We start from the raw sequence: 24342 nt of genomic DNA, 5'->3' as shown, positions 1-24342 counted from the left end.
GAGTGAGATTTGGTGTGGACCCAGGCCGCGCGTGCCCGTGCACTATTTTGGGCTTGACCCAACAGCGCTCGACACCGTGTATGGCCCAGGCCCGGGGGCTCCTGTCGGTGTACTAAAGTAGGGGTACCTTAGTATCCCGAACTTGTGCACGGGCAGTCGCAGCACCCCGCGGCAAGGGCTTGCCGGGCAAACGCCAAAGACCCTCCAAAGTTCCTTTGGAGCCATTCAAGAACAAAGTGTTTTTGACCAAGGCCCCGGCAAGAGGAGTTTGCCGGGAAGGCCAACCAAGGCCCCGGCAAAAGGAGCTTGCCGGGAAGACCAACCCAGGCCCCGGCGAGAGGATCTTGCCGGGAAGAGACAAGACCCCGGCAAGAGGAGCTTGCTAGGAAGGCCAACCAAGGCACCACAAGAAACTTGCCGCGACGCACCACACGTCCCGACAAGATCCGGCGAGCGACAAGCTCCCGAACACGACAAGACGACGACCGCGGCAAGGAGCTTGCCGCGGGAAACCCCCGCTTCGTGCCCGTGCTCCAGCACACCTGCTAACGTGTCGCTCTAGGACTCTCCCAAGCACACGTGGCAGGAGGCCGTGCAGCTAGGGGTGCGAGGTGGCAAGCAGGCGCTGACAAGATAACCATCGTGGCAAACGGTGGCGCCCCTAACGGTCACTTTTCTGCAGTGTTGGGCGACTCAGATGGGCATTTAATGCCCTCGTCCCCTGCCGTCAGAATTAGGTAGGGTGCACTGTAGAGGCAGTTGTACCAACCCCGCTTTTTACGTTTTTACCCTCCTCTGCGTTGCCACCTGTCGGTGACCCCTTGAGAGTATAAAAGGAGGCCCCAGCGCAACGTAGAAGGGGTTCGGCTCATTCGAAACACCAGAGACACTCCCACGCTCAGTCTGATAGCGTCCATTCTCCTGAGCGAGGATTGAATACACACAAACAAGCAGCAGTAGGGTTTTACGCATTCGTGCGGCCCGAAGCTGGGTAAAACCGCTCGTGTGTACCGCCTCGATCCGCTCTTTGTTCGACCTCCGCCCTCACCGAATCGAAAGGGGCTCGGTCCGCCGGTCCCCATAGGTGTTCGTGGGATCAGCTACCCCGACATACTGTCTTGATGTAGTGTTCGAGTTACTAGACACTAATGCTGGCACAAGCTCTTTGAACTCGCTGCCTGAATCAGTTCGTCTTCTTGAGTCTCAACTTCAAGTTGAAAGACATCGATCAGATGTGCTGCGATAGGAAGCTGAAGGACTGAGGAAGTCCCTGCAGAATTCAGATGCATATTTTCTGGTGCAACAGCAAGCGCTGCAGCATTTAAGCGCCAAACAAGAGAAAGTTAAAAAGCTTGCTAAGCATCTTGCCAGCATTCTGGGTACTCAGGATATTGTTTCTTGAGATCTTCTGAAGTGGTTTCAGTTCTGGATTTGTTTTGCTGCGGCGTTTATTTGTGCTGGTCGCCAACTTTGACAACCAGTGTATATGATATGCTGCTTTGTTCCCTATATTTGCACTGGTGGTAAACTTTGATGCCGAGCGGATGTAATATGTGTAATACCATGATAGCCTAGCGTTAGTTGCTTTCTTATTTATTTCCTTGTTGTCTTTGTTTATTTGTTTGCTTGTAGTCATTGCAGTTCTTTTTCCGCAGTTAGCTAGTGGCTGCAATAACCTATTTTTAAAAACCAGGCCACAATAACCATGGGCTAATATTTACTGTAGTGACACTGGGCCTCCTACTGGCCGTAGAAATAGTGGGCCTTCTACGGGCCGTAGAAACAATGGGCCTTCCACGGGCCGTGGAAACTATGGGCCTTCTATGGGCCATAGAAACAATGGGCCTTTTGCGGGCCATATCATCAATGGGCCTTATACGGGCCGTATGATCGATTGGCTAAACATGGGCCAAACAGACTGCATTATGGCCGTAAATGGGCTAGAGTTGGAATCATCCATTCATGGGCCTACCATAACGGGCCATCGTTAATAGGTCGTATTTGATGACGCTATGAAAACGACCCAACGTATTAACGGACCACAAATGGGCCGACTGTAACCACGGGCTGAATTTGGCCCACAAGCAGAAAATGGCAGTAACGGGCCGTAAGTAAACGAATGATGGAAATGAGCCCAAGAATAAATGGGCTCCGAGAAGGCCAAAAGATAACATGGGCTGGAAACGGCCCAACGGAATAACCGGCCATTAATGGGTATAAAGTGATACATTGTTCATTACGGGCCAGTTTCACCACGGGCCGTTAATGGGTGTAAAGTGATACACTGTTCATTAGAGGCTGGTTTCACCACGGGCCGTTAATAGGCCAAGAGTTACATAGGGCCTCATATGGGCCGAAAGACGTCATGGGCCATACATGGGACAAAAGTGAAAACGGGCTGGAATCTTATTGGGTGGCCCAGATGACGCTACTGGGCCTAATTCGGATAGGGCGTAACGGGCCTTGGGTTAGTGGGCTGTAAATGGGCTATATGCGAACAGGCCGTTAACAGGCTTTACACGGGCCGGCCCGCCACCTTTTGACCAAGTCAAACGGGCCGGCCTTTTCACAGGAATGGGCCTCTGTTGGGCCGTGCCACATGTCGACGTATTATAGGCGCCTTCTGTCCATTGAGTGGATGACATCTGTCCCAACGATGAGCCGACACGTGTTTCCTCCAGCCAATGATGATTTTAAACGTGGAAAATCCCCATTGGTCGGGGCTGTTAATGGGTTATCGTATCCAAAACCCGACCCGATAGCTTAACGGCGTAACGTTATGGTGGATGCCACGTGTCGGTCACCCTTGATGAAAGCACTTCTGTGATGCGCGATTTATCGTCATGGAAGTGGACACTTCCGTGATGATAATTTTGGTAATGTCATGGAAAACTTGTACGATAGCACAGGTACGACTATCTTGATTCTATCATAAATTTGTAATGGATGTACATGCATGACAAAAAACGCGACCTACTGTGACAAACATGTATCATCACGGAAGTGTATTTTTTTTGTAGTGTATGTTGATTTTGTTTCAACTACATGCGTGAACATGTGCCAAGTCAAGCCACTCGAATCGTTCAAAATAGGATACCACCCTATCATACCACATTACAACCATTTTAATAGCATGTTGGCATGCAAGGTAAACCATTATAATCTCCTAGCTAATTAAGCATGGCATAAGCAACTATAATCTCTAATTGTCATTGCAAACATGTTTATTCATAATAGGCTGAATCAGGAACAATGAACTAATCATATTTACAAAAACAAGAGAGGTCGAGTTCATACCAGCTTTTCTCATCTCAATAAGTTCATCATATAATCATCATTATTGCCTTTCACTTGCACGACCGAATAGTGTGGATAATAATAATAGTGCACGTGCATTGGACTAACTGGAATCTGCAGGCATTCAATTCAAGAGAGAAGACAAGGTAATATGGGCTCTTTGTCAGACCAACGATAATGCATATGAGAGCCACTCAACATTTTCATTATGGTCTTCTCCTCTCGACCCCCAAAGGAAAGAAAAGAAATAGAACTATTTACAAGGGAAAGCTCCCAACAAGTAAAAGAAGAACGAGAAATCTTTTTGGGTTTTCTTTTTAATTATTACTACTACAGGCATGGAAAGTAAACTAGCTGTGGCTACAACTAATTTTTTTGTTTTTCTTAAGGTTTATTAAACACACAAGAAGAAAGCATAAAAAGGAAAATAAACTAGCATGCATGATACAATGAAAAAGTATGATCACCGACAACTAGCAATGAGCGTGTGAACATGAATGTAAAGTTTGTGAGAAATATGTACTCCCCCAAGCTTAGGCTTTTAGCCTAAGCTGGTCTATGGCCACGTCTGGCCTGGTGGATATCCAAAGTTATTGCCGGGGTCGTACTGAGATGCAGCAGCTATTGCTTCATGAACCGCCACTTGGAGACAGGTCGTCTCCGTCCTCCTCTTATACTCGTTCGCCTCCTCCCTGGTTATAACATATCTCCCTTTTGCCTGAGAGTCAAAGAAAGCAGGAGCAGGAAGAGCGACGTGATAGGTGCGTCGTCTGTCAAAGATTATTGGGTACTGGAGGAACTGATCGTTCCTCTCAACAAACTGATGACGAACCATGGCCTCATAATCTAAATAAACAAGAGGCAACTCAATATCATACCCACGTATGGGTATATCAAGAAAATTAGCTAGACAGGTTGCATAAATTCCACCGAAGAAATCTCCATTAAATCTATTATTATGCAACCTATGTGCAACAATGGCTCCCAAATTATAATGTCTATCTCCTAATACAACACTCCTGAGAACACTGCAGTCAGGGACACACATGTGACATGCTTCATCCTTACCATTTATCCACCTACCTATGAAGAGAGCAAAATAATGTATAGAAGGAAAATGAATGCTCCCTATGGTAGCTTGTGTTATGTCTATAGATTCCCCCACGGTTATAATAGCAAGAAAATCTCTAAATTCATATTTGCGAGGTTCATTAGGACTACCCCATTGTGGAAGTTTGCAAGCAGTGTTAAAATCCTCTAAGTCCATAGTATAAGAATTTTCATAAAGATCAAACAAGAAAGTTTGAGAATTGCGTGATGATGAAAATTCAAACCTTCTCACAAAGGAACCAGTGAGATAGTGGTACTGGCGACACTTATCTACCTTGAAGCTCTCAAGATCAGCATTACACACATATGCGTTAAATTCTTCCTTGATTCCTGCTCGATCCATAAAGTCCTATGAAGGCCATTCACAAGCCCACACTTGAGCTTCCCTTGGTGGTTCATCGTCGGCATAGCGTATTGCGAGCAGGGGTCCTTGCTTCCTTGAAGGACCACCTTGGTACATTTTCCTAAACATATTTCTTCCTCTGAAAAATTTCTGAAATTTTAGTAACTTCAAAATAAAAGTGAACCAAACTCAAAAAAATTGATAGCAACTACTCCTACAAGTGCCTAGAGACAATAACATGCATCAAAACTACTTTTGACCACATATATTTGACATGCAAGCTCAAGAACAGGGTCACCTAAGCAGCAAAAATATGCAATGAATAAAGCACTAGAACAAAAACTAGTTGGACCATTGGAGGAGTCACATACCAAGGAACAATCCCCCAAAGCAGTTTTGTGAATGGAGCTTTGAGCAAGGAGATCGAAAATGGCAGCAAGATGAGCTTGGACTCGGGTTTGAGATGGTTAGTGATGTTTGTGGGAGGAAGAAAGAGTGTGTGGTAGCTGTAATAAGTGGAGGGGAGCCACCATGGGCCCACAAGGCAGGGGGCGCGCCCAGGGCGGTAGGGCACGCCCTCCACCCTCATGGCCAGGTGCTTGCTCCCCCTGCTGTGTTTTCAGTGCCAGATATTCTCAAATATTCTAGAAAAAATCATATTTAAATTGTAGGGAATTTGGAGAACTTTTATTTTTGGGGTCTTTTTTATTGCATGGATAATTCAGAAAACAGAAAGAAAAATACTATTTTTGCTTTATTTAATATGAATAATAGAAATTAAAAAGAGGGTACAGAGAGTTGTGTTTACTAAATTCATCTATCTCATGCTCATCAAAAGGAATCCACAAACAAGGTTGATCAGGTCTTGTTAACAAACTCATTCCGAATAACATGGAACCGGAGAATTTTCGAATAACACTAGGTTACCTCAACGGGGATATGCACATCCCCAACAATAAGAATATCATATTTTTTTCTTGACAGTAGGAAGAGGAAATTCAAAACCTCCAAAAATAATCGATGGAATTTTTCCCATAGAGTTTATACTACGAACTTGAGGTTGTTTCCTCGAAAAGTGTACCGTATGCTCATTGCCATTAACATGAAAAGTGACATTGCCTTTGGTGCAATCAATAACAGCCCCTACAATATTCAAAAAGGGTCTTCCAAGAATAATAGACATACTATTGTCCTTGGGAATATCAAGAATAACAAAGTCCGTTAAAATAGTAACGTTTGCAACCACAACAGGCACATCCTCACAAATACGGACAGGTATAGCAGTTGATTTATCATCCATTTGCTAAGATATTTCAGTAGGTGTCAACTTATTCAAATCAAGTCTACGATATAAAGAGAGGCATAACACTAACACCGGCTCCAAGATCACATAAAGCAGTTTTAACATAGTTTCTTTTAATGGAGCATGGTATAGTTGGTACTCCTGGATCTCCAAGTTTCTTAGGTATTCCACCCTTAAAAGTATAATTAGCAAGCATGATGGAAATATCAGCTTCCAATATCTTTCTTTTATTAGTAACAATATCTTTCATATATTTAGCATAAGGATTCATTTTAAGCATATCAGTCAAACGCATACGCAAAAAGATAGGTCTAATCATTTCAGCAAAGCGCTCAAAATCCTCATCATCCTTTTTCTTGGATGGTTTAGGAGGAAAAGGCATGGGTTTCTGAACCCATGGTTCTCTTCTTTACCGTGCTTCCTAGCAACAAAGTCTCTCTTATCATAACGCTGATTCTTTGATTGTGGGTTATCAAGATCAACAGCAGGTTCAATATCTACTTCATTGTCATTATTAGGTTGAGCATCAACATGAACATCATTATTAACATTATCACTAGGTTCATGCTCATTACCAGATTGTGTTTCAGCATCAGAAATAGAAATATCATTAGGATTCTTAGGTGTGTTAATAACAGGTTCACTAGAAGCATGCAAAGTCCTATCATTTTTCTTTTTCTTCCTTTTAGAAGGACTCGATGCATCTATATTATTTCTCTGAGAATCTTGCTCAATTCTCTTAGGATGGCCCTCAGGATACAAGGGTTACTGAGTCATTTTACCACCTCTAGTCATAACTCTAACATCATTATCATTTTTCTTACTATTTAATTGATTGAGCAAATCATTCTGAGATTTAAGTACTTGTTCTACTTGAGTGGTAACCATAGAAGCATGCTTACTAATAAGTTCAAGTTCACCTTTAATATTAGCCATATAATCACCCAAGTGTTCAAGCATATCAGCATTGCATTTTAATTCTCTACCAAAATAAGCATTGAAGTTTTCTTGTTTAACCATAAAGTCATCAAACTCATCCAAGCATGGGCTAGAAAACTTAGTAAATGGGATTTCAGCTTTATCATATCTATAGAGAGAATTTACCTTTACTACCCATGTCGGGTTATCAAGACCATGTATTTCTTCAACATGCGGTAAACTAAGACCATGTATTTCTTCAATAGGAGGTAAATTCTTAACATCCTCACCTTTAATACCTTTTTCGTTCATAGATTTCTTTGCCTCTTGCATATCTTCAGGACTGAGAAATAGAATACCCCTTTTCCTCGGAGTTGGCTTAGGAGTTGGTTCAGGAATTGGATGAGGAACTGGATCAGGAAGTGTCCAATTATTTTCATTAGTCAACATATTATTCAATAAAATCTCAGCTTCATCTGGTGTTCTTTCCCTGAAAACACAACCAGCACAACTATCCAGGTGGTCTCTGGAAGCATCGGTTAGTCCGTTATAAAAGATATCAAGTATTTCATTTTTCTTGAGAGGACGATCAGGCAAAGCATTAAGTAATTGGAGAAGCCTCCCCCAAGCTTGTGGGAGACTCTCTTTGCACAAAATTATATATTTCCCTTAAAGCAGCTTGTTTCTTATGAGCGGGGAAATATTTAGCAGAGAAGTAATAAATCATATCCCGGGGACTACGCACACAACCAGGCTCAAGAGAATTAAACCATGTCTTAGCATCACCCTTTAATGAGAACAGAAATAATTTAATGATATAATAACAGCGAGTTTTCTCATCATTAGTGAACAGGGTAGCTATATCATTTAATTTAGTAAGATGTGCCACAACAGTTTCAGATTCATAACCATAGAAAGGATCATATTCAACTAAAGTAATTATCTCAGGATCAACAGAGAAATCATAATCCTTATGAGTAACAAAGATAGGTGAAGTAGCATAAGCAGGATCATATTTCATTCTAGCATTGAATGTTTTTTGTTTCAGCTTAGCTAATAATTTCTTAAGATCACTCCTATCATTGCAGGCAAGAAAATCATTAGCAGTTTCTTCATCCATAAGATAGCCCTCAGGCACAACATGTAATTCATATCTAGGGGGAGAATCTTCATCATCACTTTCATTAATATTATCAGGTTCAATAATTTCATTCTCTCTAGCCCTAGCAAGTTGTTCATCAAGAAATTCACCAAGTGGCACAGTAGTATCAAGCATAGAAGTAGTTTCAGCATAAGTATCATGCATAGCAGAAGCGGCATCATCAATAACATGCGACATATCAGAATTAATAGCAGAAGTAGGTATAGGTGTCGCAAGCTTACTCAAAACATAAGGTGAATCAAGTGCAGAGCTAGATGGCAGTTCCTTACCTCCCCTCGTAGTTGAGGGATAAATTTTTGTTTTAGCGTCTTTCAAGTTCTTCATAGTGATAAGCAGATATAAATCCCAAGTGACTCAAAGAATAGAGCTATGCTCCCTGGCAACGAAGCCAGAAAATAGTCTTGATAACCCACAAGTATAGGGGATCGCAACAGTTTTCGAGGGTAGAGTATTCAACCCAAATTTATTGATTCGACACAAGGGGAGCCAAAGAATATCTCAAGTATTAGCAGTTGAGTTGTCAATTCAACCACACCTAGATAACTTAATATGTACAACAAAGTAATATGATAGTAGTGGTAACATTAGCAAAAGGTAACGGTAGCAAAAGTAATATTTTGTGTTTTATAGTGATTGTAACAGTAGCAGTGGAAAAGTAAATAAGCGAAGAACAATATAGGAAAAGCTCGTAGGCAATGGATCGGTGATGGAGAATTATCCCAGATGTGATCGATCATGTAACAGTCATAACCTAGGGTGACACAGAACTAGCTCCAGTTCATCAATGTAATGTAGGCATGTATTCCGAATATAGTCATACGTGCTTATGGAAAAGAACTTGCACGACATCTTTTGTCCTACCCTCCCGTGGCAGCGGGGTCCTAGCGGAAACTAAGGGATATTAATGCCTCCTTTTAGTAGAGTACCGGACCAAAGCATTAACACATAGTGAATACATGAACTCCTCAAGCTACGGTCATCACCGGGAGTGGTCCCGATTATTGTCACTTCGGGGGTGCCGGATCATAACACATAATAGGTGACTATAGACTTGCAAGATAGGATCAAGAACTCTCATATATTGATGAAAACATAATAGGTTCAAATCTGAAATCATGGCACTCGGGCCCTAGTGACAAGCATTAAGCATAGCAAAGTCATAGCAACATCAATCTCAGAACATAGTGGATACTAGGGGTCAAACCCTAACAAAACTAACTTGATTACATGATAAATCTCATCCAACCCATCACCGTCCATCAAGCCTACGATGAAATTACTCACGCACAGCGGTGAGCATCATGAAATTGGTGATGGAGGATGGTTGATGATGACGATGGCGACAGATTCCCCTCTCCGGAGCCCCGAACAGACTCCAGATCAGCCCTCCTGAGAGAGTTTAGGTCTTGGTGGCCGCTCCGTATCGTAAAACGCGATGAATCCTTCCCTCTGGTTTTTCTCCCCGAAAGTGAATATATGGAGTCAAGGTTGAGGTCGGTGGAGCATCAGGGGGCCCACGAGGCAGGGGGTTAGGGCGCGCCCCCACCCACGTGGACAGGTGGAGGCCCCCTGACGTGGATATTCCTTCCAGTATTTTTTATATATTCCAAAATAATTCTCTGTTGATTTTCAGGTCATTTCGACAACTTTTATTTCTGCACAAAAATAACACCATGGTAATTCTGCTGAAAACAGCGTCAGTCCGGGTTAGTTCCATTCAAATCATGCAAGTTAGAGTCCAAAACAAGGGAAAAAGTGTTTGGAAAAGTAGATATGACAGAGACGTATCAATATACATTTCAAAATATCTTATAGGACTCATATTGACATGAGCATTCAATAAGCAAAACCAAATCATATAATAAATAAGTATTCAAATTAGCATGCATTCAATAAGCAAAAGTAAATCATCTCATGCGTCCGTACATCGTCGAATATTATCACTAATACATCCCGAATAGTATCATACATATAACATCACTAATACAACTAAAACCCTAGTGCACGACGGGTATCGGCGCGGGCGGTGGACACCCACAGAGAAGGAACCATCACAGGATCATAGCTCCAGTGAGATCCCTGGAGAACCTGCCAGGTATTGGAGAACCTGTGCTCCAACGCAAACAAGTAGCGACGGACGTGCGCATCCTCCTCACTGACACGGTGACGCACCACCTCCGCGGGGTCCTCGAGCCTCTGGACCGTCACTGGCCCACGCGACCGCCACCAAAGAAGGTCCGGGTCAATGACGGGCTGACTCCTCACCAACCTGCGCCCCCGTTAGGTTGTGCCTCCCAGTGCCACCCCAACGGAGCCAGTCCCGGACATGGCCCATCTGGTGATGCAGGTGTCCTCCGTCGACTCGACGACGAGGATGCGGGATAGCCATCGTCGACGTCGATGCAGGAATAATTGCTTTAACTAAAAAAGTAAACTAGTTCTATTAATTTTCGTACTAAAAATAAAATAGTTGTATTAACTCAACTAGTTCAAATAAGCACTTACTATAAATAAAAATAAACTAATTTTCTTACTAATTCTATTAAACACTTACTAAAAACAGTAAAAACCTAGTTAGATGAAGTCTAAAATTTAACCCTAACTAATTTGATGAACTCTAAAATTTAATGAACCCTAACTAATTTGATGAACTCTAAAATTTAACCCTAACTAATTTGATGAACTCTAAAATTTAACCCTAACTAATTTGATGAACTCTAAAATTTAACCCTAACTAATTTGATGAACTCTAAAACTAATTCTATTTAACAACTACTGCCATAATTAGCATCTAATTTGATGAACCCTAACTAATTAGATGAACTCTGAAATTTAACCCTAAGAACCCTAGCTAGGCAGAGGTAGGGGAGGAGGAGGAGGGCGTGCTCCCCTCGGGTGCCGGCGGAGTTAGCGAGAGGGGCACACGGCGTCGAGAACGGGGACGCGGTCGGGGTCGGGGCGCCAGGCGCACGGCGGAGGGCGGCGATGTAGGGGGCGTCAAGGTTGGGGTCGGGGGCGGCGTCGAGATCGGGGTCGGGGGTGGCGTCGATGGCTTGCAGAGGGCGACAGGAGAGCGCGCGGTGGCCGGGCGATGATGGCGGCGATAGCAGTTGACGCACACGTGTTCGATTTGGGGGCGTTGGGGAAGAAGAAAATGGTTTTGGTTAAGTGGAAAGTAGCAGCAGCGCGTTCCACGGAAAGCGCTACTGCTACATTAGCTATAGCGCGTGTCCATAAAGCCCGCTGGTGCTAGGCATTTCTCCTTTATTTTTATTTTTCATTTAATTTCATTCACATTTTCTTTTTTCCTTCCCCCTTTTCTATTTCTTTCATTTTCATTTACTTTTCTATATGTTTTTCATTTTATTTTCCTTTCCTTAGCAGTAGCACTTCCTGCGCGAAACATGCTGCTACAACAATCTTAGCAGCAATGCACTTTCCTTAGGCACGCTACCTCTATAGGTACCCTGGCAACAATAGTAAGGAGAATTGTAGTAGTAGCGCCTGTACAGTTAGACGCGCTACTGCTATGATCTTAGCTGCAGCGCGTTTGGAAAACATGCGCTACTGGTAAATTGTAGTAGCGCTTCTTTTTGTCCCGCGCTACTGGTAACTTTCTGTGTATAAGGTTTTCCCTAGTAGTGATTCTCAAAGATCCATCCTTCTTCTCAACCAAGAGGACTGGGGCTTCCCATGGTGACAAACTTCGTCGAATGTAACCTTTCTCCAATAACTCCTTGATCTGCTTCCTAATCTCCTCCAAATCATTTGCGGGCATCTGGTATGGTCTCTTCGATATTGGTCCAGTGCCTGGCAACAGCTCTATCAAAAACTCAATGTCTCGATCCGATGGCATTCCTGGTAGTTCCTCTAGAAATACATCCGGGTAATCCTTCACAACAGGAACTTCCTGCCGAACAACTCCTGAGAGGGAATTTACTTGGGTCCTCTTAGTCGCATGCCTAGATACATACTTAATCCTTTTTCCCTCCGGGGTGGTGAGCAGAATTGACTTACTGGCGCAATCGTTGTTTCCTCCATACATCGATGGCCAATCCATTCCTAGTATCACATGAAATCCTTGCGACTCCAGAATTATAAAGTCTGAGGGCAAAATATGCCTACCTATGGTCAAGGGCACCTGAAAACATCGTTGTCTTGCCATATACTCCGCTCCAGGCGAGCTTACTAACATAGGTGTCCTAAGAACTTTACTGGGCAACTTATACTTATCCACAAATCCCCTTGATATGTATGAATGCGATGCACCAGTATCAAAAAGAATGATTGTAGTAAATGACAACCAAAAACTTACCTATAACTGCATCTGGCTGCTCTTCAACCTCCTCCACATTCACGTGGTTTACTTGTCCCCTATTGAAAGGGTTGGGCTTCTTCCCAGAGCTTCCATTTCCATTTCCATTCTTTGCTTCAGAACACTCATTGGCATAGTGTCCAGTCTTCCCGCACTTGAAACAAGTAATGTGACTTTGGTCCTTCTTGGTGGGTGTGGCTGGGTTAGAGCGGTTCTGGTTGCTACCTGCTCCATTCCCATTCCCATTCTTGGAGCCACTGTGGTTATGCGAACTTCCTCCATTGTGTGTCTGGCCTCCATGGTTATGGGTATATCCTCCCAAGTTCGGGGCAAAACGAGGCTTCCGCTGAGCTCCTGAATTGTACTTCCCTTATCCATACTTCCTTTTGCGGCTATCAATTTGTTGTTGCTTCCCTTCAATCATAAGAGCCTTGTCTACCAACTCCTGGTAGTTGTTAAGTGTTGCCACCATTAACTGCATACTCATCTCATCATTCAGCCCTTCCATAAACTTCTCCTGCTTCGCGGCATCTGTGGCCACATCATCTGGGGCATAGCGGGCTAACTTACTGAACTCATCCACGTACTGCCCCACAGTACGGTTTCCCTGGCATAAGTTGCAAAACTCACGCTTCTTCATGCTCATAGCTCCAGTTGAGACATGTGTGCGGAATGCTTGCTGAAACTGCTCCTAAGTGACATTGGCTATGGGGAAAGTGGTTGTGTAATTCTCCCACCATGAGGCTGCGGGTCCATCCAGATGATGTGCGACAAAACGCACCTTCTCAGCATCTGCGCAACCTGCGGTGGTCAAGTCCCTTCCAATCCTGCGGAGTCAGTCATCAGCAACTATTGGCTCGGTGCTACTGGAAAACACCGGCGGTTGCAACCTCAAAAAACGGGCTAAGTTGTCAACTGGAGGTGGTGGTGGTGGGTTGTTGTTGTTGTTGCCTTGGTTCTGGACTAGCAACTGCATCAGGGTATTCTGCTGTTGGATCAATTGAGTGAGATCCGGTGGGAAGACAAATCCAGGGTCACGTCTCGGAGGCATCTGATGGGTTTAGAGGGGAGAGATTAGAATAGAGTGAGGTCTAGTGAGATAACACTACCCATATGCACATGAGACAAACACATTCATATCACACCAATCAATTCAAACAAGGGCATACAATCGATCTAACTATCATCACAAAAGTGCTCGGACTACTACTATATACATGGGAAATACTACTGATAATATGATGGTCATCTAGAAATTTTGATCGGTGGAAGACTCCATGATATCTACTCCAGCTTTGTCTTCGTAGTCATCATCACTACTGTCGGGGTCGGAGTCGGTGTCGTTGATGATGATGTAGTCCTTGGGATGGTCGTCATCTCCTCCTGGCGCAGGGTCTCCCATGAATACTCCTAGCTTCCTTGTCAGGTCGTGTCGGTGGGAAACGACACCTATGGGGTCACTAGGATCCCATCTACGGTTGGTGGGCGCGGGGTTGTGCAAAGAGCGGGTCTGGCAGTCAGCACACAAATTGTTTACCCAAGTTCGGGCCGCGGAGACGCGTAAAACCCTAGTCCTCCTTTGATGTATATTTAGGTGTTCTTGTGTTGTTGAACTAGCTGCAGTGACTCTCTAGTTCAAAAGATCCGAATCCCCCTCAAGTACGCCTCGGGCCTCCTTTTATAGACAAAAAGGGGTCGCCACAGTGGCACACAGGAGGTGGAAAGGTGTACAGGGGCTGAGTCTATCCCCTGGCATCGTCGGACAAATGCATTTAATGCACTGCCGACGTTCCCCTCTTCCTTTATTGGGGACGACAAAGAAGCTCGTCCCAGCTGTCGTCGCCTCACCTGGCACCGACGCGCGTCCAGGCTGACGAGGCATTGTAGTGCCACGTTGGCTGGCTGCTGGGCTGGCGTGGTGGTGGAGCCTTCACGAAGATCTGCCTGCCACCTTGAAGGTGCTTGCTGAGTTGGTGTAGAGGCCACGTGCTGCCACGCAGATGCCTGCCCAGTTGGTCGAACTGGCAACTGCATGGGAGCGATGGTGGAGTCTTTGGCAGACGCGGGCCTGGCTGCGACCCTGCAGGCGTCCTCGGCAAGGATCTTGCCGAGGGCCCCGAAAGGGTCTCGTTGCGGCATCATAGTCGTCCCCAGCAAGGACCTTGCCCGGGGTCTCGTGGATCTCGTTGGCAAGGGTCTCATCAAGGCTCATCGTCTTCTAGTTCCCATCTATTCTTGTGTATCTATGATCTCTACAAAGATCTACATGCCACCACGGAGGTGCCTCCCGAGCCTTGGTTCCAGTATGGTGTTGGAACCCCTTCGGCTCAAGGCTGGCGCGCTCCATGGGCGTCAGGCAAGTTGCCCCGGCAAGGATCTTGCCGAGGCCGCGGAAGCCACCCCGGCAAGGGTCTTGCCGGGGGAGTCCACCTCGCCCTCTTGCTCTCTTCGCGCCTCTAGTCTTGGCGTCGCTTTGGTCGTCTTGTGCTCCGGCATCCCTCCTCTGCCCTGCTTAGTGTGGCAGTGGGCGCGGCTCTGACTGCCCATGCACAAGTAAAGGGGTGCAAAAGGAGAGCCCCCTAGTTTTGTACACCGACAGGAGCGCCTGGGCCTGGGTCACACATAAGCGTGATGTGTTGTTCGGCTAGGCCCAGAACGGTGCGTGGGTAGGTGGGGTGGATTTTTATCGCAGTAATTCCTCAGTCCGCTGCGCTTCCCCACGACGCGCATTGAACGCACGACGCGGGGGGTCGTGCGTGACGTGGGGGTCATGCATGGGGCGGTTTCCGCACGCATGCGTCACATCATGGTAAAGAGGCGGCTCGCGCCTTTCCCGTAAAAAGGAGGAAAACGCAGAGGCGCGGCTCATTTACTGAGTAGGCTCCGGTCGTGGTCTTCAAGGCGGCCGCGCCCCACGACCACGGGGCAGAGAACGGTCGTCCCATCCATCCCCTCGACTTCTGCTCGGCCGCCACGTGTCCCCCTTGCTCTGACGATGGTAGGCGGTGGATGGGGGCCTTGAATGGTGAGGCGGGGAAAGGGGCTGCTGCTGATTGTGGCAGCAGGTCGGCCTCGATTCTCTGCGCCCCTGATGGTCGGATTGGGTGAGTGGGGCGGCTGAGTCCCGAGCCCGCCCCTTTATAAGAAGGGGGAGGGGTGGCACCCCACAATCTTTCATCATCCCTCTCCTTCCACCTCGGCTCTGCTCTTCCATCTTCCATGGCAAGAGGGGGTGCCGGTCCTTCGACGGTGGCGGCGAGGGTCTCTGCTCGATAGTACGTCCCTCCTTCCCAAGAGCCTGCGGCGGCAGAGCTGGCCACAAGAGGAAGGGGAGGCGGCGAGGCTGAGGCCAGCGTAGCGCTCGGGGAAGAGGGAGACGGGGCGACGCACCGTCCTTGCCTCCGCCAGCGATGCCTCCCCCGATGGAGGGCCACGTTGGGGACCAGCCTCGTGAGTTCTTCATCAGGCTGCGTCGGCCACCGCGTTGTCGCCTTCGTCTTCCTGCGCCATTCGCTCGGGAGATGGAGCTCGATCCGCCCCAGACCCTGGGGTTGCACATGAGGGGCTGCGGGTACGGCGGCACACAGGTCGATGTTGAATTTCCCGCCCCTCAGGTCATGTATCTTCGCCGCGGATGGAAGACCTTTGCTCGAATCCATAGCCTGACGGCAGGGCTCATTCTCTCTTTCAAATTAATGGAGAATGGCCTGCTCTCCATCAAGGTCATTGGAGACTCTAGAACTCGCCTGAAGTGCTGCTTGGAGAGCTCCTTCGACGATGAAGACTCCTCTTCAAGCGGGAGTGATGAGGAGGACAGCGACAGCGACGACGAGAGCGTCGAGCGAGGGCACGTCGACCTCGTCTCCGACTGACCGCGTCGCCCCTCCCTCCGTCGTGCGCTCTGCCGAGGGCTTTCCTCATTAAGCTCTCTGAGGGAGTCCTGGATTAGGGGGTCTCCGGACAGCCGGACTATCTCCATTGGCCGGACTGTTAGACTATGAAGATACAAGATTGAAGACTTTGTCTCGTGTCTGGATAGGAGTTTACTTGGCGTGGAAGGCAAGCTAGGCAATACGGATATGGATATCTCCTCCTTTGTAACCGACCTTGTGTAACCCTAACCCTCTCCGGTGTCTATATAAACCGGAGGGTTTTAGTCCGTAGGACAACAACAAAAAACATACAATCATACCATAGGCTAGCTTCTAGGGTTTAGCCACTGTAATCTCATGGTAGATCTACTCTTGTACTACCCATATCATCAATATTAATCAAGCAGGACGTAGGGTTTTACCTCCATCAAGAGGGCCCGAACCTGGGTAAACCATCATGTCCCCTACCTCCTGTTACCATCCGGCCTAGACGCACAGTTCGGGACCCCCTACCCGAGAACTGCCGGTTTTGACACCGACATTGGTGCTTTCATTGAGAGTTCCTCTGTGTCGTCGCCGTTAGGCTTGATGGCTCCTACTACCATCGATAGCAATGCGGTCCAGGGTGAGACTTTTCTCCCCGGACAGATCTTCGTGCTCGGCGGCTTTGCACAGCGGGCCAATTCGCTTGGCCATCTGGAAAAGATGGAAAGTTACACCCCTGGCCACCTGGTTAGGTTTGGAAGCTTAAACTACACGGCCGATATCCGTGGAGATTTGATCTTCGACGGATTCGAGCCTCTGCCTTGTGCGCCACGCGGTCACGATGAGCATGACTTAGCTCTCCCATCGGACAGTGTTAAGGAGATCACACTGGTAGCCGCTCCGACCCTCAATTCGGAGCCAGTCGCGCCTTCCGCGGACGGGTGGATGGACCCCGCCTCCGAGGCCTTACCCTCAGCGGCGATCGAGCCGAATATCGACCTTGCCTTGCACGAGAGCCGTGTTGTTAAACTGCCGGATCCTTCTCCGGCCACGGACTCCGAACCGCCTGCACCCGTTCCTATCGAATCCGATTGGGTGCTGATCATGGAGTTTACCTCCGTGAATATTTTTTAGCACTCACCCTTTGGCGACATACTGAACTCATTAAGGTCTCTCTCCTTGTCAGGAGAATCTTTGCTGAACTATGTCCGGCAGGAATGGGATGCGGACGACGAAGAAATTCGAGGCCCACCCACCACCCACCTGGTAGCCACTGTCGATGACTCAACCGACATTCTCGACTTCGACTCCGAAAACATCGACGGTATGGACGACGATGCAGGAGGCGAAGAGGAACCACCGCTCACAGGGCACTGGACGTCCACCTCATCATATGACGTATACATGGTGGACATACCAAAAGAAGACGACGACGAGGAATGGAAGGACGCAACGAACGCTTGTCCCCTCGAGAAGTAGTCAAAGCGGCGGCGTATGCGCCGCCCCAAATCCCGCGTCGGCAGAAATAACGATCATACAGACCCAGCGTTGGAGCAGGGCGAACCACTGCCGGACCACGGCAATACGGAGAATCAAACCGAACAAACCAATTCTGTCAAAGATAATAGTCCGGATGACATAATGCCGGACAGGCACCCGGAGCAGCAGAATACCCGTCAAAGGCTTGTGGCCACCGCGAGGAGTCTGAAAAAGCACAAGCAAAGGCTCAAGGCTGCGCAGGACACACTCCAAATCAGATGGAGTAAAGTACTCAACACAGCAGTGAAGTATGGTGGTAATCGCCCCACCAAGAGCTACCCGAAGTGGAAGTTGCTACCCGAATTCGATGAGGAGGACCTAGATCTCCCACAACCAAAAATCAAAACGGCCACCTGGCCGGATAGACGACCTCACGGCCAACATGGAGCGGCAAACAGCTCCACTCACAAGCCAATAAGCGATCCACACGAGGGCTCACACCAAAAAGACGGCGCAACCAGATCCATCTATGGACCACGCAAGCGCGCCCCAGCATATGACGTAACGCAACAAACATCAGAACAACGTGGTACACCTAGATACAGGGGTGCCACACACCCCCTATGTTTCATCGATGAGGTGCTGGACCATGAATTTCCAGAGGGATTCAAACCCGTAAACATAGAAGCATACGATGGAACAACAGACCTTGGGGTCTGGATTGAGGACTACATCCTCCATATCCATATGGCTCGAGGAGATGATCTCCACGCCATCAAGTACTTACCCCTCAAGCTCAAAGGGCCAGCTCTGCACTAGCTTAAAAGCCTCCCCGAAAACTCCATTGGTAGCTGGGAAGAGCTCGAAGACGCTTTTCGGGCAAATTTTCAAGGGACTTATGTCCGACCCCCGGATGCGGATGATCTGAGTCATATAACTCAACAGCCCGGAGAGTCAGCCCGAAAGCTCTGGAATAGGTTTCTTATTAAGAAGAACCAAATAGTTGATGCCCGGACGCCGAAGCCTTGGCAGCTTTTAAGCATAGCATCCGCGACGAATGGCTTGCCAGATACCTCGGCCAAGAAAAGCCGAGAATAATGGCAGCATTAACAAGCCTCATGACCCGCTTTTGCGCGGGTGAGGACAGCTGGCTAGCCAGATGCAGCACCAATGACCCAAGCACATCCGAAGTTAGAGATGAAAATGGGAAATCCCGACGCAGCAAAAATAATAAGCGTCGGAATAAATAAGACAGCCCGAAGAGCATGGCGGTACACGCCGGATTCCGAAGCTCTCGGCCAGGTTAGCAAAGGCCGCCCTTTAAAGGCGCTAGAGATGAACTATCTAGCCTGAACAAAATTCTAGACCAAGTATGTCAGATCCATAGCACCCCTAGTAAACCCGCTAATCATACCCACAGAGAATGTTGGGTCTTCAAGCAGTCCGGCAAGCTCAACACCGTACACAAGGGGGAGGATACACCAAGCAAAGATGAGGATGAGCCTCTCAAGCAAGACACGGGGGAACAAAAGAAGTTTCCATCAGAAGTCAAAACAGTCAACGTATTACACGTGATCAAGGGAAGCAAAGCGGCCCTCCCAGGTAAATATGCCCAAGGGCCTATCACCGCGAAACCCTACCACTGGTCGTCTCAACCAATCACTTTCGACCATCGTGATTACTCAGCAAGTATCCGACGGGCAGGATGGGCTCCCCTGGTATTAGACCCAATAATTGACGGATACCACTTTGCACGAGTCCTGATGGATGGTGGTAGCAGTTTAAACCTGATATACCAAGATACAATGTGCGAAATGGGGATAGACCCAACGAAAATCTGCCATAGCAACACTACCTTTAAAGGAGTAACGCCAGGCCCAGGGGCTCACTGTGCGGGCTCCTTGCTACTAAAGGTTATATTCGGCTTCCCCGATAACTCCCGTAGCGAACATTTAACCTTCCACATTGCTACGTTCCAATGCGGTTATCAGGCACTACTTGGACGCGAAGCTTTTGCTCGCTTTAATGCAATACCGCATTACGCTTCCCTCACGCTCAAGATGCCTGGTCCACGTGGCATCATTACAGTGAACGGAAGTATTAAGCGATCTTTGCGTGCCGAAGAGAATGCGACTGCCTTGGCAACCGCACACTAAAAACGGCCTCACCAACTAAAACATTTGATAGGTCGTCAAGACCACGAACGCGATTAGACGAGTCCGGCGCTGCTATATATAATTTGTACCGGATTGATGGCCACACCCCTATTACAAATACAAGGGGCTCAACGCGCGCAGACAGTGGCAATTTCTACTCATTTCTAGTTATACATGGTTTCTTTAAAAAACCAACTTTTTGCACGACAACTTTTTCACCTAAGTTCCTCTCTTTTACAGATGACCATCGTGCTACACCCGTCCAGGATACGGCACAACGGAGACACAGGCGCAGACGTGTAGCAGGGACCCGCTCCAAGGATTCTTTTTGAATTAAGACCCTGCGTAAACCTTTTTTACTGTCTCTTGTTGATACACATCCACCGAATTCTCAGCACAATTGAGAAGGATGCTAACGTCTTGGCATGTGGCCACGTCAGAATAATGCACGTACCTGGACACAAGGGGCTTCTTACAAAGGGCACTATTTAGGCCCGGTTTATACCATAAAGACCGAATACCTTAGGGAGTGTTCGGCGTCGCGAGTTTGGCCTTATATGCATCAGCTCTGAATCATTGTCTTTGGTCAAATGTTGGGTTTGCCCGGCTCCTGTGTTTTCGTGCCTTACGTTCCACTTTATCGGCCAAGGCAGCACCAGGAGAACTACTGCAATTGTGCCCTGGTTCATCCGGACGAGCACCTCAGTAGAGAAAGCCAAAAACTAACTATCATGATATAGCATGAGACTGGTTAACCACTCAATGACCTATCAGAATGTTAGAATTCCTCCACTTTAACGAAGGGTCGCTTTCCGGCCAGGCATGTACGCACCCCGAGATCGGGAGAGTGCGGAGCCACCAGGGGCTATCTAGTAGCCCCACTATCAAACTCCTATGGCTAAGTGAAAGTGTTAAAGCATTATAGTCTGGTTGCCTCGTTCGCTGCGCTATCACCTCCTTAATAGGACCAAGACGTTGGGTTAAGTATGAACACACATTTTTTGCGAGCACCTCCGCATTATATGCGTGGGGGCTGAAGCCGACGACTGCAATCTTTCAGGTTATACACATGTATACATAAACGGCCGCACAGGAGGCATCATATTACTTTCAGGCAAAAGTATAAACACAACCTTATAAAATTTCGTAAAAACATTGTGTTTACAATGGGAACACATATCACTCAAACATAATATTCTTCGAGCACTGGGCCTCTATCAAACGAGCACCCTCGAGAACCTCCTCGAAAAGTGCTCGGCAGCCACTCGGCCTATGGCCGAACCCTGCGCCGCAACAGTGGTAGCGTCCATCTCCGCCCAGTATGCTTTAACACGGGCAAGGGCCATCCGTGAGCCTTCTATGCATGCCGACCTCTTCATCGCATTAATGCGCGGCACCGCACCAAGGAACCGCTGCACTAAGCTGAAATAGCTGTTCGGCTTTGGCTTTTCCGGCCATAGCTGATCCACGATAGACCTCATGGCGAGTCCGGACAACCTATTTAGTTCGGCCCATTCGGCTAGTTGATCTGTCGGAGTAAATAGCCATGGGTAGCCTAGTCGGCTTCCCCTGGCCCTTCTGAAAAAATTACGAGCCCGTCCGGCTCTCAAGAATCCAAGACATGGGGCCGCCTTCCCCTTGCTGGCTGTCACCCAGGCCGGCTTTCGCAAGGCGGCCCGACTTTAGCCCTCATGAAGAAAGCCACGGGAGGGCCGACTTCGAGAAGCCGGCCGCGAGAAGGCCGACTCCAAGAAGCCGGCTCCCATAGAGCGGTCGAGACCGTACCCTCAAAGTTTGCATCCACCAAGCGGCGATGTGACGGGGCGTGGCTACAGTGAAGCCAGCCACCCCCGAATCCCGGAGCACGCCTGGCACAGTGCACCGTACGGAGTGGGCATGACCCGTCCGGCGCGGCACTGTTGCCATGTTGACCCTGATGTCACCCACGATGGGCTGCCAGCGCGGCCCACGGGCGGTGGGCCCCTTCGGGCAGAGAGACGCCCGAAGGCGGCCAGGCCTCCCCCAGTCGGCCCGAGACGGGGCCGGCTCCCTGCAGCCGGCTCGCTTCCCCCCTCGAAGGAGACGCCCCATTAAAGAGACAAGACGTGGTGAGGCTACAGTAATCGCCCGCCGGACGGCGGCACTGTAGCCACGCTTACCTCGACGAAGCCCTCGTCATCAGGTTGAGGCAACAGTAACTAGCCACCGACAAGACCCTTGGCAGTGGGGCCTGCCTGTTGCCAAGGAGTTGGCAGCCGGCGGGACCCACCAGCCGGCGGGCCCCAGCAGCCGGCGCAGAAGCCAGCGAGCGCAGTCACAGACGGCTGGGCCCCGCGCCCAGTCGGATTACCATTGTACCCCCGGGGGGTAGGCCTATATAAACCCCCCGGGGCACCCATGCAAAGGGTTGGACCCCCAGCTAGTTTTAGACACCACACAAGGAGAAGAAGCAAGCTAGCCGTGCCCTTCTTCCTCCTCCCACCCAGCAGCTCAAAGAGCATTGTGTAGCTACTTGTCCATCTAGTGATCATGTGGAGACCCCGCAGAGCAGCAGTAGGGGTGTTATCTCCACGGTGAGCCCCGAAGCTGGGTAAGATTCGCCGGCGTGCATGTCTTCGCCTCATCTCGTTTCCAGGCACCGGCGACGTCTTACTGGCTCCCACAATGATAAGCCACCCATTGGCATATGTCGCACCTACCACCCGACATTTGGCGCCCACCGTGGGCCAGGTGCACCATCGTTCGGAGACCTCTTCTGGACGGGAACCCTCTTCCTCCCTAGCGAGCGTAGCCAGCCCGGCACGCCCGATGGCGCTTGCCACGACGCGCTGCAAGGCGTCACCAGCATCTGCGCGGCGAGCAGCCTCGCCAATCTCCTCGACGAAACCCTCATCTCCGACGAGCTCGCCTCCGACGCAGGCACCGACCACCTCGCCAACCTCCTCGGCCAGCTCCATGTCTCCAGCAAGCCCGCTATGGATCTGGAGTCGGTTGGCTCCACCGACCCGATGCCTGTCGACTCCGACACAGCCTCGTTCGACACCTTCCCCACCAACGTCATGATCTACAACGACCCGCTTCCCAGAGCCGGTGGCTGCGACGCTGTCACCACCGAGGTGATGGTCATCGGCCACGACGACGCTGCTGACGAGAGCGCCCACGACGCCCCACACGCGGCGGCCCACGACTTGTCCATCCCCCTTCCGGCCAACGCCGACGCAGAAGCGCTGGAGGCTCGCCGCCTCGCCCTCCTCGCGGAAAGCCGGAAATTGGTTTCCATGAGACGCCTCGCAGAGGCCCACCGACGCGAGGCCGACCGCGCCGCCTTTGGCACGCCGCCCCCATGCGGGCCAAGCCGGGCCGGCATTGTCAAGCAACGCGGCGCTGTCGTTGCCGACACATTAGGAGTCGACCGCCCAGTCTACGCCACTCCACTCGAGAACCTGCGCGCCGCCCAAGCGGCCGTAGACGAGCTAGACGGACTGGGGGCCGAAGAACTCCCCCACATGACCCGACGCATCCAGCAGCTGATCGATGCAGCCGCGCAGCGGCACGAAGCCGACGCCCGCGCGAAAAGCCCTCTCCCGCGCCGAGATCATGGCGCGACGTCCCGGACGCCGACTGCGGGCAGAGACCGCGCGCGGCGCGAGAAAGAGTCGGCTGCCAGCCGAAGCCAAACCCGGATCTCCAACGAGCGAGACGCGGACGGCCACCCCCGAGCCATGGAATGGCGGTGCAACCCGCCTCCGCCTCGGCCCCGTGGAGAGAGATATCCCACCCCGCCGCCAGTGGCGCACGACTCTCAGCGGCCGACTAGGTCGCCGCGAAGGAGTCGGCGAGAACGACGCCCACCATCGGATCGACCTCCTGGCGCGATCCCTGGCGCTGGAAGAAGAAGACGATGTCGGCCCACCTTGTTTCGGCCCCCGCATCCGTGACGAGCCCTTCCCCAAAGGGTTCTCGCTCCCAAGAGACACGCCCAAGTACAACGGCTCCGTGAAGCCGGAAGATTGGTTGATCGACTACTCCACGGCGGCCAGCATAGCCAACGGCAACCGGCGGGTTGCCGTGAAGTACGTGCCCCTCATGCTGCAAGGCACGGCGCGGACCTGGCTCAACAGCCTCAAGCCTCTCAGCATCAACAGCTGGCTAGATTTCACCGAAGCTTTCATCCGCAACTTCACCAGCACCTACAAGCGGGCTCCCAAGCCCAGACAGCTCTCCTTGTGCGTACAAGGCCCCGCCGAGTCAACCCGCGGCTACCTCACGCGTTGGGCTGAGCTCCGCAACTCTTGCGAAGGGGTGCACGAGGTGCAAGTCATAGAATACTTCACAGCCGGGTGCCGAGAAGGCACCCTCCTCAAGCACAAGCTTCTCTACGACGAGCCGACTACCCTCGACG

The sequence above is a fragment of the Triticum dicoccoides genome, chromosome 5A (genome assembly GCF_002162155.2).
Source record: "Triticum dicoccoides isolate Atlit2015 ecotype Zavitan chromosome 5A, WEW_v2.0, whole genome shotgun sequence".
Lineage (NCBI taxonomy): Eukaryota > Viridiplantae > Streptophyta > Magnoliopsida > Poales > Poaceae > Triticum > Triticum dicoccoides.
The sequence above is the reverse complement of the archived record's forward strand: the minus strand, read 5'-3'. Positions refer to the sequence as shown.